Source organism: Lipotes vexillifer, unplaced genomic scaffold (assembly GCF_000442215.2).
Source record: "Lipotes vexillifer unplaced genomic scaffold, Lipotes_vexillifer_v1.1 scaffold15, whole genome shotgun sequence".
Classification (NCBI taxonomy): domain Eukaryota; kingdom Metazoa; phylum Chordata; class Mammalia; order Artiodactyla; family Lipotidae; genus Lipotes; species Lipotes vexillifer.
The window spans coordinates 2154305-2175125 of NW_006784589.1; the positions used below are offsets into that span (position 1 = coordinate 2154305).

The 20821-nt window shown below is 41.9% G+C and overlaps 1 non-coding gene across 1 annotated transcript; it reads right to left on the reverse strand.

Moving 5' to 3' along the window:
• Positions 1–7057: 7057 nt before the first annotated feature.
• TRNAA-UGC (transfer RNA alanine (anticodon UGC)) lies at positions 7058–7130 on the reverse strand. Its single transcript has one exon. It is a non-coding gene; the product is annotated as a tRNA-Ala (tRNA).
• Positions 7131–20821: the final 13691 nt, after the last annotated feature.

Sequence of the window (20821 nt, forward strand, 5' to 3'; positions counted from 1 at the left end):
ATTAATAAACAGTGAAAATGTAAGCCACAGATGGTGAGAGAGTATTTTCCCCCCAGAAACCAAATATATGGTGTCTTTTCCAACACCAGGTCTCCAGTTCTCCAACACCAACTGGGTGTCCAACAGTTCAATTCAATTCTGGCACTGACTCCTGGAGTTAGGATCAGATCCCACACATTAGGGGCTCAGTATAAGACTGCCTCCACAGGCTTCCCTGGTGGCGCAGTGGATAGGAATACACCTGCCAATGCAGGGGACACAGGTACGAGCCCTGGTCTGGGAAGATCCCACATGCTGCTGAGCAACTAAGCCCGTGCACCACAACTACTGAGCCTGAGCTCTAGAGCCCGCAAGCCACAACGACTGAGCCCACGTGCCACAACTACTGAAGCCCGTGCGCCTAGAGCCCATGCTCTGCAACAAGAGAAGCCACTGCAATGAGAAGCCTGTGCACAGCAACAAAAGAGTAGGCCCTGCTCGCCGCAACTAGAGAAAGCCTATGCACAGCAACGAAGACCCAGTGCAGCCAAAAATAAACAAACAAATAAATATATAAATAAATAAAAACTTAAAAGCTTAAAAAAAAAAAGACTGCCCCCACTTCAGACACCAGCTACAGATGCAATGCCCAGCTGCTCACATTTACGTCCTGCTGACTACAAATTCAGGGGTTCCCACAACCCGCATTTGGGTTTGATAATTTGCTAAAACTACTCACAAAACTTAGGAAAGTGCTTTACGTACTATTACTGGTTTATTGTAAAGGATAGAACTTAGGAACAGCAAATAGAGTTGATGCATAGGGCAAGGTGTGGGGAGAGGGGCACAGAGCTTCCATGTTCTCTCTGGTCATGTCACCCTCCCAGCACTTCAGTATGTTTACCAGTCTAGAAGCTTCTGAACCCTACTGTTTAGGGGTTCTTACGGAGGTTTCATTATGTAGCTATAATTGACTAAATCATTGCCGTTGGTGGTTGGACTCAACCTCCAGCCCTTCTACCTTCCCTAGAGATCAGCAGGTGGGGCTGAAAGTTCCAACCCTCTAATCACCTGGTTGGTTCCCTTGGCAACCAGCCCCCCATCCTGAAGCTATCTAGGGGCCCACCAAGAGTAACCTCATTATCATAAACTCAGGTAGGGTTGAAAGAGACTCGTGAATAACAGAAGACACTATGTCCTATCACTCAGGACATTCCAAGAGTTTTAGGAGCTCTGTGTCAGGACCAGAGACAAAGGCCAAATATATATTTCTCCTTGTACCACGGAGGTACATGGACCATGGAGAAAGGCAGTCAAACAAAATGTCAATTCACAGGTAAAACGTAAACTGAGTAAAGGCAGAGATGGAGTACTTTGTTCCATGCCGTATCTCTGGCACTTAGAATGGTACTTGTTGAGTGTTGAACTATGAATCAGACACAGAGGCTCAGATCACTACCTACTGGTGTTGACATTTTACTACTTAAAGTGAAATGTAGAAAACTTACCTCTATTTTTTTACCTTCCTTCTTTATAATTGTTTTCAATATATGAAAACCACATCAGATAATATAACTTTTGCTTAATTTTTACCTTTTCCATCATTCTTCATGTTTTTCTAAGTTTCATTCTTTTACCATTTCTTTTGTTTGAAGAACTTTCTTTAGCTATTCTTTTAAAATAGGTATCTGGTAACAAATACTTTTAGTTTTCTTTCACCTGAGAATATTATTTCACCTTCATTCCTAAAGAATATTTTCATCGTGTATAGAATTCCTGGTGAACACATGTTTTTTGTTTATCACATTAAAAAATGTTCCCATGTCTTCTGACCTCCAGGGTTTTCAAAGACAAATCCTGTCATTCAAATCATTATTGTACTATTGGTAATGTGTTATTTCTCTATAGCTGTTTTTTTTTTTTTTTCGGTACATGGGCCTCTCACTGCTGTGGCCTCTCCCGTTGCTGAGCACAGGCTCCGGACGCGCAGGCTCAGCGGCCATGGCTCACGGGCCTAGCTGCTCCGCGGCATGTGGGATCTTCCCATACTGGGACACGAACCCGTGTCCCCTGCATCGGCAGGCGGACTCTCAATCACTGCGCCACCAGGGAAGCCCCTCTCTAGCTGTTTTTAACACTTATTTCTTTAGTGTTCAGATCACTACCTTACTACAGTCCCTGCTCCTGACTCAGTCTCTGCTGATGGGGGGGCAAACGGAGATTCACATTTTTTTCAGTGGTGTTTGACTGCAATTCGGTGAATATTGTAAAAATGTTTCTGTCTTGTTAGACTACCTGTTATTGTTCTTTTGGCTAGCAATAGCACACTTCTTCTGAGGCCTTTTTGTCTTTCTCATTTCTGTCACCAGATTGTGGACTTCTCCTGAGCCCAGTCCATATATATTGGAGGCAAAAACAAAACCCAGGGAACTCACCTCCATGTCATCTCTCAAATCCTGAGGTCCCTAGATAGTCTGCCTTCTTCTCTTTATCATTCAGCACCTTTGAATATTTATTTATGTATTATTTCCATGGTTTGTAGCTGTACTTTGTGTGAAGAATAAGGTTATCACATATCTTCCATCTTGTTCAGAATTAGAAGTCTACTTTTTTGTTAACATCCTGATGCCTAATCTTTGTCCAAGTATATATATTTTTTAAATGTTAAAAATATAACTTATATACAGTTGAACCTTGAGCAAAATGGGTTTGAACTATGCAGGTCCACTTATACATGGATGTTTTTCAATAAATACATACTAAAGTACTACACAATCCGTGGTTAGTTGACTCTGTGGATGCAGAACCTCAGATATAGAAAGACGCATATATAGAAGGATGACTGTAAAGTTATACTCAGATTTTCGACTGTGCAGGGGTTGGTGCCCCTAGCCCCCATGTTGTCCGGGAGCAACTGTAAATGTTGCAAGTTCATGTCAAATATTTAATTATCAGGAGAACCAGCAAGTTGATAAAACTGGTTCACAAGATAAGTCAAGCGATTCAATGTATGTAGGCTCTGAAAGAATGCTGTCATACCATTGATAAATTAGATACAAAACTGGTTAATGGCCTATAGGGCAACAGAATACCCTTGGGATTATTTTTTCTACTGGAAAATAAAATCACTTGCCTCTCTATAGGACACAAGTCTACATGTTAATGTGTAACTACATAGTCTTGACCCAAAATAGTAGTGAATGGAATGGAATGATATATTTTCCTATATAATTAAATAATCCATGTATAGATCTTTTAGAAAATACTCCAATATGACATTGAAAAATACATGAATTCATTCTTTTGCATTATTTCTGAGTTTTGCATAACTTTTTCTCAACATCTTTGGACATGTATTCCTTTTGAATGTATCCTTAGAAGTGGAATTGCTAGACTGTATCTTCACTTTCACAGGGTTCTTTTGCTCTTGGGGGCAGTTCTCCTATAAGCCTAGAGGTGGGGGGCGTAAGATAGAAAGTATCGTTGACAATGTATTACTTTTCTCAATGGGCAAGGTTTGCCATTAAATCTTCCTCCTTTTAATTGTTAACAGTGTGGAATTAAAGTCATGGCTGTGATTTCAGTCTGTTGGTAAGAAGACTTTTTGCTTAATATATGATTCTCAACATGTGTCCTTATCACATGCTGGACCCACATGTTAGGATTTGTCATCTGTCAACTCCCACAAAAGTACACCAGAAAAACCTATTGATTGAAGAAAGAGAAGTTTACTGGACGTACTACAATGAAGGAGAGTACCACACTGACAGTCTAAATGGTGTTTCCAAATGGGAAACCAGGGTATTTCTTGGGCTAAAGGTGAATAATCAAACAAGAAACAGCACATGACCTATTTAGAGACGAAAAGAGGAAACAGAGAAAAGGAATGGAAATAACATGTGACAGACTAATCCTCACAAGAAAAATATTGAAAATAAGAACTTTGAAATATTTTACCCTAAACAAGAAAACTTAAGTAGTTGTCTCCATAAAAGAATAACAGAGCAAATATGTAAGAGCACATGGAAAATATACTGACATAGGAAAGATATTTTCTGAGCTCTGTCAAGTCATATTTAAAATGCAAAAAACCCCCAAATCTGTGGGGTTTAAGAGGGAATTTGAAAGAAGGTGGGTGCTACTAAAATCACAGCCAAGCAAAAGGAATGAAATGAAAAAGTAGAGCACAATTATGTATGTGTTGGACTCCCTTGACTATCTCTTTTCTCACTCATCCTTTTAAATTCTTTTTTTCCATTTATTTGCTCTGGGCCATTGCTTCAGTCCTTTAATGGTTTCAAATCAAACATTAACAGTTTTATGTTTTGTCTCTCTTTCTCTTATGAATGATAGTCTTTTGCCTGGCTGTCCAAAGATTCATTTTGATTTTGGACACAAAATGGTCATCACTGAAATCTAATAACTTTACTAAGATTGTGTCTTTCCTCCTAGGTCGTGGTGTGGTCTTTTAATTTAAAAGCTTTCTAGAAAGAAGACTGCTTTTAATCTTCAATATTCACTACCTATTAAAGAGTGGTTGCCACATATAAAGTTCTTTGGTCATGCTTTATTTCCTTAAGCACTTTGCTTGCCCTTATTTGAACAAAAGTTTGGAGAAATGCCTGCAAATATTTTTGGATGAACATTCTAGATCTCAGGGAATGAGCCATTTCCTTAGAAAAACATGAAACTCAATCAGAAGATTACTGAAAAAAAAAGATGGTAAAAGAACTCATGAAAATATACTTAAATATATGATTGGCTAAAATACTTTTGGACATTCACATTCTGTTTTATAAGTAATTGAAATGGAAGGGGAAGAGGAGATAAGGTGGGAAGCAATATCATTTCTACATTGTTAGAGTTTATAACTGTGCTCAGATTTCCTCATCTTTTATAGCTGGGAGGTTACATTGTTTGATGTGCTGTTGGATTAGTTTTACTAGGATTTTGTTGAAGATATTTTGCATCTATATTCATAAGAGATATTAGTCTGTAGTTTTCTTGTGTTGTCTTTATCTGCCTTTGGTAACAAGTTAATGTTAAAACTAAGAAGGACAAGATAATCAATAAAAATCAGATTGTTGGGGGAAAGGAAGGGGAAGAGGAAGGAACAGTAAATATACTAATTTGAGAAGTAAAATGTTAAATCGTTTGTATTTCAAAATACAAATTTAAATTAAAACTGTTACTGTTACTGGGTAAGTGTTCGCAAAGCCTAAGAGAAAGAAGTAGTTAGATTTATGCTTAAACATTTTGGAGTGGAAATGTTTGCCTTTAGGGATTAATACTTTTTAAGGAATTCTTTCTCTTATTTTATTTTATTATTTTTGTGTGTGTGTGTGTGGTACGCGGGCCTCTCACTGCTGTGGCCTCTCCCGTTGCGGAGCACAGGCTTCGGACGCACAGGCTCAGCAGCCATGGCTCACGGGCCCAGCCGCTCCGCGACGTGGGATCTTCCTGGACCGGTGCACGAACCCGTGTCCCCTGCATCGGCAGGCGGACTCTCAGCCACTGCGCCACCAGGGAAGCCCCTTGCTCTTATTTTAATTTGGCTCTTTAAAGAAGCAGGGATAAAGAAGATGGGAGAAGAGACAACCGTGGAGACATATAAACACATCTTCGGCAGCTAGGAAGTTACCAGCTGGCAGAGGGGCTGCCACGAAAAGTATTCTGATTCAGGCTGCTGACAACGAAATGCTCATCACAAAATACTGTACCTCAGAATGGGAGCTGAGGCTTGGAGCTGAAAATGAGGAAGTTGTTTTAAAAGTCTGCACAATGAACTGTTAGGCCCTGAGCTCCCTTTTCATCTCCTCCTATGAATCCAGGAGACCACCCCTCCCAGAACTGCACTGGAAACTAAAGGCTTATTCTAAGGATATGTTGTACCAGAGAAGCTCTTAATTCCAGGATAACAGGCATATTGAAAAGATTGATGAAAGTTTTCCTAAGTGAATGAAGAGACTCACACACAATCCCTTCTCATGCTCACTCTTAATAATGCTGGCCATTGAACTTGACCCTTCCATCCCACACTGGAGATTGGGACTGTTGAATTTTCTCCAAAGACAAAATTTCTAGAGAAAGCCTGTTGATATGACACTTGGTGGGACTTCAACAAACTTTCAGGAGCTTACCAGATCAATGTCCACTGAAACTGTAGGAGGAAAACAGAGGGCTCAAGGAGAGGTAGCTCCGAGAAGTCAAAAGATTAGATTTTGACTAGAAAAAAGTATTCATAGGGGTTAACAGTTCGATTGTAGAACATAAAGAACTAGTGTTAAGGAAATGAGAAATGAAGAAAATGAAAAAAATAAAAAAGGCAAAAAGACATTTGTGGGTGAGTTCCCCAAGCTGGGACAGCTAGAGTTTTCAAGGTCTCTACAGGTGGTTTCTACCCCAACCCCCCACAGCCGACTCCCATGTTGGCATCTCTGGACAACACTGCCCCCTGCTGGACACCCGGATACTGAGCAGTGCTGCCGCTGCCTCCATCTTTACCACCTCTACCAGGGTAGAGCATTTCTCAGAGGTTCAGTGCCTTGATGCCTAGCCTCTTCCTGAGGCACTGTCCCTTGCAGCACCTAGTGCTTTCCATGTTTCACTGCCTTCCTGGGATTTTCACTTTTCATCTGGAGGGTTGTAATACTTCCACTGCTGAGTTAAAGTTTCAAGAGACTGTCCCCAGTACTACAATATTGAAAACATATTTTTTGTGTGTGAAAAATAAGATAAAAATTGGAATGACTTTAATCTCTTTTCCAGTAGGAAACAGATGAAAAAAGAGAAAGAAATGTATTTTGTAGTATTTTAATATTTTGTGATTCCTGTGATCTTGACTTCAGAAGTCAAGACAAGTATGACAGGCATATATCTGCATATGCAAAGGTTGATTGTCCTTTTAGTGTATGTGAAAAGATTGTCCCATTCTGTGGGAAAATTATGCATGCTTCTGCTCAAAGAAGGTCAAGTTAGAAGATTGCAAAATGGAGGGAAGAAGGAAGAGAAAACCATACATAACTCAAGCCAATCTTTTTTATTTCTGGCCGCGCCAAGCGGCTTGTGGGATCTTCAGTTCCCCAACCAGGGATCAAACCTGTGGCCCCTGCAGTGCAAGTGCAGAGCCCTAACCACTGGACCACCAGGGAATTCCCTCAGGTCAGTCTTGGAGGGAGTAAAAAGTAGAAGAAAGGAGCGGTATGGTTGCCACAGTATGGCCTGAAGAAGGGGATGTCCGGACATTTGCAAACAGCAAAGATGAAAAGTTGTGGAAAAAAAGATCCCAAATGGAAAAATGATTGTGTTGAAAGTAAAGCAGAGACTGGGTCAGGCAATTGCTAGTATGGTTCAAAAATTGAAGGTCTGGGCTTCCCTGATGGCGCAGTGGTTGAGAGTCCACCTGGCGATGCAGGGGCCGCGGGTTCGTGCCCCGGTCTGGGAAGATCCCACATGCCGCGGAGCGGCTGGGCCCGTGAGCCATGGCTGCTGAGCCTGCGCGTCCGGAGCCTGTGCTCCGCAACGGGAGAGGCCACAACAGTGAGAGGCCCGCGTACCGCAAAAAAAAAAAAAAAAAATTGAAGGTCTGCTTGAGGTAAATGCTCACAGGGATGTACCAAATGGCCCAAATGGCCTCAGGTCCCCTTAGCGTTCTGGCACTCGGGTTCTGAGTCTGTTAACAAGGAAAATCCAGAAAACATGGATACATCCCAGAAAGTATTACCCTATGCTCAGTAATGAGAAGGTATGGCAGACTTTCAGATTTGGAGAGCCAGAGAAACTGACATCTCCACTTAGGTGCTCAGGACTATTGCTAAGAACATTCATATTAGTCTCGATGGGAAAGTGAATGTAAGAAATCTCTCAGAAGGCAAAGGAGAAATGTTGAAAATGATAAATGCCCAAGCAAGGAAAAAAAGGGCTTGCTGCCCTTTTCTGTGTCCCTTCTTCCTTCTCTTCCTTCTTATTAGCAAAGAGCACACCATCAATATCTCCTGACGATGTGTGTAGATTTGGACATTCAGCATAAGAAAAATGTTACTTTGCAGTCTGTGCGATACATCAAAGAATACTTTTTAGGACTTAATTCTGTGAAAAATTGAGAACGTACAGGAGTCTGTTTCAACACATAAAGCTGAAGCATATAATGGTAGTATCTTTTAGTCTGAAAAGGTTTTCCTCCACTAATGACTGATAACTAAATTGTAAGTCTTATGAGACATATCAGATTTCCAAATTGTTTCTTTTGAACCTATGCAAATATTAAACTGAAATAAAAGAAACAAGGCAAATGAATTCCAGGTACGGGGTAGAAGAGCACCAAAAAGGAATCATAATCATATTTACCACTTAGCTTTTCAGGGAATCATAGTAATCTTAATAAGGAAAATAGTAAATATTGGTTTAACCAGAAATTGATATAATATTAGAGGTGAGGGAGGCTGGCATTATGTAAGAGTGCTAAATTCACCTTCTGTAATAAGTCAATTTATGAAATATTAAAGTTTAGAAATATAGAGGAAAAACCTGTTTTATTGTAAGTCTTGTAGCCTATGTTAAGTTTTGATCCTGTAATACAAAAACCAGAACTTAAAATTCAGACAGTACTGCATGACACTTGTATATCATCTCAATTTAAGAAAAATAATGTACCTAAGAAAAATAAAAGAGGAAATCTAACAAGTATATTTCAGTTGAGGAATTGTGGATGATTTTAATTTTTTTAGGGCTTACTTTTTGTGTGTTTTCCAAGTTTATAAAATATTTACTCCTATGTTTTCAAACAAAACCAATCAACTTGCCTTCTCCCAAGGTGGCACAGGTCTGGGTGCAGATTCCAGTCTAGAGACTGCTTATTCGTTTTCATATATGATTAACCTGGACTCTAAGAGTTCCCTTTCCCTGTTTTCCTGAGTTTGGCCCATGTTCTGTCAGATTCTGGTTCTTTCTGGGTGTCCTTATGCTACCTCTAAAGCATTAACTGGCTGCTGAATAGGTTTTGAATGGAGAGAAATGAGATTCTTCTCTCACTTACATGTGATTCCTAAAGCCACGGCATGGCAAGTGTTGACTTTCCTCAGTGACTTTTTTTCTTCTCACTTCAATTCGATTTATTTTTCATTCTATTTTTTTGTTTGTTTTGGTCTAAGAAGAAGCTACCTTCCCTAGGCTCATGTTCTTTATTTATGGACTAATTATACTATCCCACAGTGGTTGGGCTTAAACTCTGGACCTCTTAAAATCATTTTCAGAGGGGACATAATCCCATTGGTCTACTGGACAGCCCTGGTACCTTCCTACTTTGGTCACCTAGAAAGGAGTTGGCTTAGCAGAAAATGCTGCAAAATCCCCAGCTGATTCCAGCATGGGTGTCTAAACTCTACTGTGTGCCTGATGTCTGAGAGTGGGCTGTTCCTCTTGCCAAAAAGGTCTTTGCCTGACTATGTGAGCTCAAGGACGTTCAATTGCCGTTCACAAGACTCTTTGGTTACTCCCAATTTCCTTATAAAAAATTCCTTATAAAAATGTGAAATGTCAGGGAGGGGATCCTTCTCTGGGGGTCGCATTCCATGGTGCATCCAAGCAGATCCAGACCAAAAGAACATTTCTCTGAGGTGGGTTTAGGACACTCAGTCTCCCAAGCTCTCATTGTTCCAAGCCAGCAAGCAGGGCTGTGGCCTGGAAGGGCAACTTCACACATAATGGAAGCTGTATCTGGTATTGATGGGACTAGCGATACAGGCTGGGGCCCAGCCCAGATGGTGGCTGCTACTGCAAACTGATCAGCCAGAAAATAAATGTAATCATATAATGGGTGTAGAGATACCTAGAAGGTACTGGTAGAGAGTAATAGAGGTATCATCACATTTAGATGTTTGAGCCAGGGGGAGTGGAACTCACCACAAATGGAACTTATTACCTGAAAATGTACACAATAAGTTTGCTTTAGATCTGCAGCCTTCCTCGTTGAGAGCAGTCCTGTAGTACAAAGTGGGTGAGGCCAAGCGCATCATGGTCAGGCCCCTGTGTACATGGCTTTAAAGCTATAACAATTATCTTAGAAGACAAAATACATGGGGAGTTGCTGATACACCTTAACATCTCACCTTTTCCCTCCTGATCAACCAGAGTCTAGTTCTCATCGAGCTTCTCTTACTTGCAAGGCCCCCTGAGGTAAAATGTACATGGAAGACACCTCCCACCAATAAAACATTTATTACTCAGAAGCTTCTGTTGGACCACATGAAGCCTGTTGCTAATTCTCCAGAAGGCTACACTGACTTTCGTACACAAGTTGGTCAGGCATCAGTAACCTCCGGCACTTTAGGACCTTGCTACTAAACTGGAATCCATGGACTGACAGCATTCGTATCCCCTGGGAGTTTGCTAGAAATGCATATTCTTTGGCCTTACCGTGGACCTACTGAATCAGAATTGTTTTCTAACAAGGTCCCCAGGTGATTCATATGCATGTTAGAGTTTGGGAAGAAGTGCCCTAAACCAGTGGTCCTCAAGCAGGAGGATGCTTAGGATTCCTTATGATTCTCAGCCTTGTGAGATGGAGAGAGTCCAGAGATGGTAAAACCTCCCTGTAAGAGCATAATGCCCTCACTGCGCCTTACCTTTGCAGGGATGAGATGTGGAAAAGCTGGCCCTGTTTTCTTCCACTAACCGCTTTAGATAGGGAGTCTTTTCTTTGGGTATCAGGACTCTTATGAGGGAAATCAGGAGGAGCCTTGATGGTTCTATCAGCAGAGTCATTGTTTGGTGGTGTTATCACAGACTGATATCTATCCCTTGCTGTAAAGATTTCTGTTCCTTGTAGGAAAGGAAAGATATTTCCATTCTACCTGGTGTAAGGTTACCTTCCTACCTCAATGTAAACAGTAAAAGGCCTGGGGGATAAATATCTGTATTAGGGTTCTCCAGAGAAGCAGAGCCAATAGGATTTATAGATAGATAGATAGATTGATAGATACATACATACATATTTTAAGGAATTGGCTCACGTGATTATGGAGGCTGGTAAGTCCAAAATCTGCAGTTCAAGTCTTAAGTCTGTCTGCTGGCAGAATTCCTTCTTTTTCAAGGGAGGTCATTCTTTTTCATTCAGGTCTTCAACTGATTAGATGACTCCCACCCACATTATGGAGAGCAGTCTGCTTTACTCAAAGTTCACTGATCTAAATGTTAATTTCATCCAAAACACCTTCACAGAAACATGTAGAATAAAGTTTGACCAACTATCTGAGCAGTGTGGTCTAGTCAAGTTAATACATAAAATTAGCCATCACAATACCTCTTTGCCCACTGCTCTCTGTGCTATTCTTGAGTGGTGATTCCTCTTAACTATTCCCAGTTGACTCCCAGAACTGGAACTATCTCTCGAGACTTGCTTCAGAGTTTTCTACTGCAGACACATCTATTTCACTGATACTTCAAATTCAGCGTGGCCCAGACATCCAACTTTATTTCCCCTAACCAGCTCTCCACCCCTAAACCTTTTCTGGTATTCACGATCACAGTTAATGTTTCCGCACTCCCGCATCCAACTAGTCATGCAAGCCAGTAGCCTGAGGGGATGTTCAACTCTTTTATCACCTCCTATGCTTGTCCCCCCAACAAAGGAAAATGTCCCACTTACAGCAGTGCTTGCATAGGAGATATCAGAGTTGAATGCTGTGCATCACCACAACTGTCTGTAACCAGCTGAAGCTGACAAGATCATGCTTTTTGAGTGACTGTGGTAAGCCACACACTTGTTGGAACTAATTGATGATGCTTTCCTGACCAGCGGGTGCTAGGACTTGAGTAAACCAACCTCGTCAGACCTATGGATTCATTCTGTTTTATCCAGAGTGTTAGTTTTCAGTCTTCCATTAGCGTAACCACTATGAAGCTCCCTTTCTGGCACTTAATAATACCTGTATTTTTTTCCTCAGTAAATTAATCAGTGCATTTCTTCACTGGTGTGTGTTCCATTGCATGGGAAGTTAATAGACTCAACTTTGTACTTTTTTAACCTCTGATGGTTTTCATTTGTTCTTTGACACCTCTATTTGAGTATCCAGTTCTATTGATTTTTTTTTACTTATCAAACATATCCCAAATACTGTTAACCTGGTTCACATTTTCATCTCTTGCCTGGATTGTGGTAGATTCTCCTCAGCTGGTTTCCATATTGCCAAGTTTCTGCCCTAACCATTCTCCCAACTTCCTATGTTGGGTGGAAACTATATTCAAAATTCTAAAACACTAAACGAATCAACACCCTTCAAGAACTGCCTTTCTCTCTCAGACACACTCTCTGACATTGGGCATCAGTCTCAAGGTACTGGGTACCAGATCAAGAGAGCCTTATGTGTCATATTAACTGCTTTTCAGCTTCAACTGAATTGACCTGTCTTGCTTTATAACTTATTTTCTGGTGGTACTGAATTACGCATGGTCCTCCATGAAAACATGTGAATAGCCTCCATGTAAACCACTCCTATTATTCCTCAACTTTCTTTACCTGAGTTCAGTCTTAGAGGATGAATATGATTCATTCGGGTGTTGTATCAGCCACGGTCCCAACAGGAAACAGATGGCACACCAGTAAGGATCATTTAAGGAGGGTTTATTTACAAAGCGTTTCATTAAAATATAGGTGGAGTGAAAAGGACTCCAAGAGATAGTGCAGGAAGCAAGACTAGAAGCTGCTGTTACTAACCCTATATCAGGAGAGAGGAGGGGAAGGAGCCATTACTGGAAACTAGAATGAGAGGGAATCCTGTAGGGCAGGCCCCCGCGAGAGGAAACTTCTGCAGCAGGGTGAGCGATAGCAACCTTGCAGGGAGAGAGTCATGGGAATAAAAGCCTGATGGCACTCACCTTTTCCCTTCTGATCTCCCCACGGCATTCACTGGCTCCTGTGTCCTCTGGCTTCCAATCGACACAGAGCAGCTTTTGGGGCAGAGAGCAGTAAGGAAAAGGGTACAAAGCGGATCTGGAAGGCAAAGGGAAATACCCAGCACAGGTGTCATTCCAAACACCTTAGACCCGCCTTTTGTTTTTCCTCATGTAACTACATCTGGTTTACAGCTTCTACTAGACATTGTCTCAAGGGAAGAGATTGCTTTACCCAGCTTTGGATCCACCAAGCCTAGAACCTAGACGTTTTCAATGAGTTTAACTGACCAGTTTCATCTTATCTTTCTCTTTCCTTCCCCTCATTTTGGAAGTGCTCTTTCTTCGGTGATGTGCTCTTTCTTCGGTGATTGACTCTTGATGACCTTGTGCTTGGTGTATCTCTCTTGGCCACAGGCATGGTGTTATTACACAGTGACAGAACGCTAAGCTCTTTCCTGAATTGAGGTGGGGACCTAGCAATCAAAGTCAACTTGTGACTTCTCTCTGTTCTCTTGGGCATCTGGCAGGACTTTCCTACTAGATGGTCTTTTGCTGCCATCTCCTGGTATCCTGTCACCACAACCAAGAGTCATCAGGAAATTGTAGTCATACCTCTGCTGCTGAGGGTGGGGTCGAGGGGGGGTGGAAGAGTAGAACTTGTTCAAAAATAAGCAGGCGGTGCTGGCCTTAGTCCCTTGCTGGTGAGAGGGCAGGAAAAGCTAGTATTTCAAGAAGCAGTAAAATAAAATTGTTCTTGTCTTTAATTACCGAACACTAAATCTTGATGTTATCCTGTTATTATAGCTTTTATGAAAGGCTGAAATGCTAGCTAAAGCTATCTCCTCGCCTTTCCACTTCTGTACTACAACTGCAAGCATCAATATAGCATACTTCTCTGCCACACTCGAGTGGTTGCCCAAAGGGCCAAAAAAATTTTTATTGTGGTAAAATCTATGTAAGATTTTACCATCTTAACCAATTTTTTAAAGTTTACGATTCGGTGACATTAAGTACACTCACATTGTTTTCCAACCATCACCACCATCCATCTCTAGAACTTTTGCATCCTCCCAAACAGAAACTCTGTACCCATTAAACATCAACTCCTCATTCCCTCTTCCCTCCAGTTCCTGGCAACCACCATTCTACCTTCTATCTCTATGAATTTGACTACTCTAGGTGCCTCACATAAGTGGAATCATACACTATTTGTCCTTTTGTGGCTGGCCTTTTTTCACTTAGCATAATGTCCTCAAGGTTCATCCCTGTTATAGCACGTGTTAGAACTCCACTCCTTTTTTTGTGGTTGAATAATATTCCATAGTATGCATATAAATGTGCAGAAAAAGAGAAGAATATAATAAGCACCAATTTATATAAAAATGCCAGAGAAAATAGGCAAAATTAAGTGAAACCTTGCAGATATAATTTCCGTGTATATCCCCCTCCCCAATCCCATTCCCTTTCCTCCTTCCCTAAAGGCAACCACTGTGTTGAACTTGTTCCATTGTATATTTGTACATTACATGTTTAGTTTTCCAAAAACAACATATAGTACTGTGCTTTCATTTGTACATAAATAGTATACTGCATGTATCATTCTGAAGTTTGCTTCTTTCACACCATTGTTTTGAAGATTTGGCCATGTTGATACATACGTAGCCCTTGTTCATTCAGCTTTACTGCTTTATGCTATTTAACTGTATGACAAACTAGCTGTCTTCTTATTGCTGAACGTTTAGGATGTTTCCAATTTTTTTATTTTTGCTCTTACAAATACTGCTGCCATGAACATCCTTGTAACACATTTCCTTGAGCAGAGACATTTCCTCAGGTTTAGAATATATACCCAAATTAGAATTGCCCAACTGCTGTCCATGCGCATCCTCACTTTTACTAGATATTGCTAAATTGCTATTGGTATAGCAAAATAGCACTTCCAATTTGGACAGCAGTGTTTGAGAGTTCCCATTTTTCCATATTCTGGCCACCAACTGGTATCAGACTTTTTAATATTTGACAATCTGTTGGGTATAAAATGGTATTTCATTGTTTGCATTTCCTTGATTTCTAGGGATGATAAGCATTTTTTTCACATATTAGTCTTTTGGAGTTTCTTTTCTAGAAAAATCCTAGGACTGGTTTATACTTTAGAACTCGAAAGGGTTCTAAAATGTAGCAGACTGCTGAGATCTTGTGATGGGTGTTGACAGTTTGCTTCCCGAAGCATTAAATAAGAACACTTCATGTTTCAGGGCCTGCTGCCACCAGGTGCCAGCACTGTACCACAGTCTTAAAGTCCTGATTTGCCGGGAAGTTGTTTTCTATAAGATTTAAGATGGTGGATCTTAATCACTTTAGGTAATATGGTACAACTCTGGGTTTCTGGAACTTATGTAAATAACTTGTAAAAATTAAAATATACTCAAGCAAATGCTATTATTCTTTAAGGCAAAACCTCAAAGCAAGTTAAGCACTGAGTCTAAATATTTTTTTAATATTTTTATTTTATTTTTGGCTGCGTTGGGTCTTCGTTGCTGCGCGCGGGCTTTCTCTAGTTGCGGCAAGCGGGGGCTACTCTTCATTACGGTGCACGGGCTTCTCATTGCAGTGGCTTCTCTTTGTTGCGGAGCACGGGCTCTAGGCACACGGGCTTCAGTAGTTGCAGCATGCGGGCTTCAGTAGTTGTGGCTTGTGGGCTCTAGAGTGCAGGCTCAGTAGTTGTGGTGCATGGGCTTAGTTGCTCCGCGACATGTGGGATCTTCCCAGACCAGGGCTCGAACCCGTGTCTCCTGCATTGGCAGGTGGATTCTTAACCACTGTGCCACCAGGGAAGCCCCCGCAGGCGGATTCTTAATCACTGCACCACCAGGGAAGTCCCTCTGAGTCTAAATATTTAAGTAAATATTAGATTTCTGATTTCTACTGTGCCTATCTTAAAATTAGATGATAAGAAAATATTGAAAGCAAACATCTTTTGAGTGATTATGTGCCAGGAACTGTGCTAAGAATTTTTCATATGTTGCCATATAATTCTTTTTTTTTTTTTTTTTTTTTGCCATATGTGGGCCTCTCACTGTCGTAGCCTTTCCCGTTGCCGGACGCGCAAGCTCAGCGGCCATGGCTCACGGGCCCAGCCGCTCCGCGGCATGTGGGATCCTCCCGGACCGGGGCACAAACCCGTATCCCCTGCATCGGCAGGCGGACTCTCAACCACTGCGCCACCAGGGAGGCCCCATATAATTCTTTTTTTTTAAAAAACATTTTATTGAAGTGTAGTTGATTTACAGTGTTGTGTTAATTTCTGCTGTACAGCAAAGTGACTCAGTTATACATATATAGACATTCTTTGTTTATATTCTTTTCCATTATGGTTTATCACAGGATATTGAATATAGTTCCCTGTGCTATACAGTAGGACCTTGTTGTTTATCCATCCTGTATATGATAGTTTACATCTGCTAACCCCAAACTCCCAATCCTTCCTCCCCCCATGCCCCTCTCCCCCGTTGCCATGTAATTCTTTCTGCAGCTATGTGAGGTAGGCACCCTTACCCCGTCTATCGAATAGGGAGAACTGAGATCTAGAGGGGTTGAGTAAATTGCTCACTAGCACACAGCTAGTTACATATCACATACATGTCTTTCAACACAGGCAGGCTGGTTCCAGAATTTGTATTTCCCACTGTTATGCCACTCTGGCTTTCAACATATGCAATTCTGCAATCAACCCATGTCCCAATCCCCTAGGCAGTTTGTGTTTAGGGATAAGAATAAACTTGAGCTAACAAGGGAGAATCCTTTCTAAAACTGTCTCCTGGTGGTGGAGACACATCTGCTTATTTCTGAGGTCGGCGGTTTCTTCTAGTGACAAGCTTTTTTCCTTTTTTTAAATCTTCCCCCTTTCAAAATCCATTTCTAAAATAATAACCCAAATTTTCTTTCACTCTGTCTCTTTGCAAACTTTCTCTGAATTTCACCGCATTCAGGAAGAAAACACTTGTTTGCCAATTCTGCATGTGTCAGTGTAGTTTCCAGCAACTCTGTCCCCCACCAACTCCCAAAAGACTCCAAGTCTTCATTTCTACTCTCTCACTGGAGCTGCGTGCTCAGTTTATAATCTTCTTTGTTAATTTTCATTCGTGATTGGGCTTCCTTTAGAAACTTTGTGGTGCTATGTAGAGGAGGAAGAATGACTTTTCTCTACCTTTCTAAGTTCTTGGCTGGGACCCCTGTAATAAAAGACGGGTTGGCAAGAGAAAAACAAAATAGACATGTGTACAAGGAAGAAACCCAGAGAAAAATGAGTAACTGTGTGAGGTGGCTTAAAATTCAGGCTTAAATACCATCTAGACTAAAGATAAAAGAAAAGAAAGATTTGAAGGGGAGGCCAATTATGGGAGGTGACCAGGCAAAGCACAGTAAACAAGGGTAAGGTTGGCGTTCTCCATTGATAAGATTCTCTTGTAATTTAGAGTCATCCATTTCTTCCTGGTACAGAGAGGGAGACATCTGTACAAATGGACATTTCCCTTAAAAATGTAAATGTCTCTTACAAAAGAGTAATGTCTACTCAGTTTTCAGAGCGTCTCCTTTGCCTGCTGTTTCTCAAAGCAATCAGCTCAAATTAATCTTTATGCCATAGGGGCATATTTTGTTTTTGTTTTTTTTTGTTTGTTTTTTTGCGGTACGCTGGCCTCTCACTGTTGTGGTCTCTCCTGTTGCGGAGCACAGGCTCTGGACGCGCAGGCTCAGCGGCCGTGGCTCACGGGCTGAGCCGCTCCGTGGCATGTGGGATCTTCCTGGACCGGGGCACAAACCCGCATCCCCTGCATCAGCAGGCGGACTCTCAACCACTGCGCCACCAGGGAAGCCCCATAGGGGCATATTTTGTTTTTGTTTTTTTTTGTTTGTTTTTTTGCGGTACGCTGGCCTCTCACTGTTGTGGTCTCTCCTGTTGCGGAGCACAGGCTCTGGACGCGCAGGCTCAGCGGCCGTGGCTCACGGGCTGAGCCGCTCCGTGGCATGTGGGATCTTCCTGGACCGGGGCACAAACCCGCATCCCCTGCATCAGCAGGCGGACTCTCAACCACTGCGCCACCAGGGAAGCCCCATAGGGGCATATTTTGGGGTGGCATATTCTGTTCCCCTGCAGCTCTATCTTTGACAATTTGGTAATACTGTTTCTCACAGCAGAACTGAAATTTGGCATAAAGAAGACCTCTTGGGCATTGCTGCACAGGTTCTTGGCTCCATCTCTTGTTCCAGCTACTGCTGTAGTGACCAGTCCTGATGGGGCTTCAGGTGCTTTGCACAGGGGCCACCAGACAGCACCTGGCCCTGAGCCCACACTGAGTCCTCCTTGCTTTCTGCCCTGGGGCTTTTCTGACTCTGATTCATATTGTACAAGGGAATCAATACCCTTAGAATGTCCCTTGATCAAAGGAGGACAGGAACTAATGGGAAAGTACTTCCCTCTTTTCTTCCCTAGACAGGTAATTCTTAGACACATTTCATAAGGTTCCTCAGAAGGTCCTGAAGATCAGTCAGCAGTCACCCATAGTAGTGACCAACTTGATAATATATCCTTACATTGAATTTCCCTCCTTCCATCACCCCACCTCTGGTCCCTCACTGCTGCTCCCTGGTAGCATTTCTAAATAAATGGCTGTTAGAACCCACGACCAAATACTGCCAGGAATATACCTGTAATCATAACAATGAAAAAGACAGGTCTATTTAGCTTGCTGCAGCAAGGGAGAACGCACTCCAGGAACATCTCAGTAAGAGGGAATAGAGAGGAGCTTCTTACAGGACATGGAGTTGTGCTGGATGATCCTAAGGAGGATTTAATACAATGGGGACCAGTTCTGATTTAGATGTTTTCAGAAAGCAGAGGCAATTCAGTTATTGGTTTTTTAAAAATAATTTTTATTTAGGTGGTGGGAGCATTAAAGTGGGGCTAGAGTTGTCACTGAGAAGAAGCCTCAGTAATCCATGTTAGTCAGAAAGGGGATGTTTAGTCATGGGGCGCATATGTGTGTGAATGTGTGGTTGTCTAGTGGCCTTGTCCCTGTCATGTTCCAAACATAGTCACAGAGTACTTGTCTGGACATTGCTCATATCCCGTGAGCATTGCTTATGTTCAGTTAGGGACATGATGGTCCAGCCACTAGCAGCGTGATTTTCTACTTTCTCACTACCTATTCACAAACTTTAGCTCGGGTCCCTCCAAAGAAGAGCCTAAAGGGAAATAAAACAAATCAAAACAAAACAATACAAAACAGGGATTGAGGTGGGACTAGTTCCCTTCCAATCAAGCAGTCCTGCTTTCTCTCTCATGCCTGGTCTGCCTTTGCACATGCTATTTCTTCTGAGAATATTCTTTCGTTGCAGCTGGTAAAAGGCTGCTTACTCTTCATATTTTGCTTTGATATCACTTCATCCATGTTGCCTTTACTGGATTCCACCAGGCAGAGCCAGGATAAGAAGATTCTGCTCTGTGCCCAGAAAATGTCACGCCTACTTCTCTGACAGCACTTAGCACATTGTTTTATAATTTGGCCTTCTGTAACAAGGCATGAGAGACAAAGCTGTTTGAGATCAGAGCATATGTCTGGATCATCTTTCTATCACAATTAAATTGAAAAATAGTATACACAAATATCAAAATATACATTTAATACTTACTAGGTACTAGATATGCTTCTAAGACCCTGACTACAAATAAGATTGTTTGGTCAGGAATCCTGTAAATGATAAAGACACTAAATTGATGGCCTGGTAGTCAAGACCATCCACCATTCGGCCACGAGCTACATTTCCTAGGCACATTCTTCCACACTTTCCTTAATGGTCATTCTGTGTCATTTAAGCTGATCAACCTACTGTCCCTTCAGCATATTTCCCACATTCCATCTAAGTACCTCTGCTCACAATAAACCCCTCACCTGAAAAGAAGGCATTGTCGTATCTTTCTGTTTCCTGTCTTTTCTAGTCATAACAGGTTAATGCAATGCAGATAACAGATATGAAGGGATGGCATCTAAATTATAAGGAGAGGTAGAGACATCTGACCCTGGCTCTTAAGTGTTGAGACACTTGCCCTTCACTTTTCACCCCCCATTTGTCCAGCCACCACTTTTTACTGAACATGAGACAATATGATCTCGGTATGTGTAGTGATAATCTCTCCATGAGCCTCGTGCCTCTGCTTCGTGGAGCTAGGGGTCACCATGTTTCTTCTTCAGTGAGGGACCTAGAAGTCTACTGAGAAATTACTCCTCAGAACAAACCAGACTGTCTCAACTATCATTCCAGAGAACAACACCCCTGTCTTGAATAGTTGAGGTGATTTTGAGTATCAACATGGTCTCCCACTCAGCCAGCCCTTCAGTCCAGCCCCCATTGACTAATGTCTGAGTCCCGGGGGTGAGCAGGCTGCAGGTGAAAATGAGCAGAATGGTCACACTGAAATGTCTGGGACTTAGGACTTGAAACAATGCAGTCTTATTTCCGGAGTGACATTTACTTTATTTTTAAAAAATTTTTTTACATTTTTGGCTGCACTGTGCAGCTTGTGGGACCTTAGTTCCCTGACCAGGGATTGAACCTGCACCCTCGGCAGTGAGAAAGCACAGAGTCCTAACCACTGGACCACCAGGGAATTCCCTCCAGAGTAACATTTAAAACACAAAGATGAGCAGAGAGGAATTTTCCCCACTTCTGAGAAGATAGAGCCCAGCTGCAATGGGACAGAGGCTTTGTATGACACAGTGAGTTACCCCATAAGTTCTCTTAAGGGGTGGCAATACCAGGGCCCTCACCTATGATGGCAGGTTGTTATAAACTGAAGGGCATTGCCTCTCGAGGGCATGAGCGGGCTGACATCTCAGCTTCAGAGAAGCACAGGAAGAGGAGAGAGAAATGGCTGATGCCGTGGAGTGGCAAA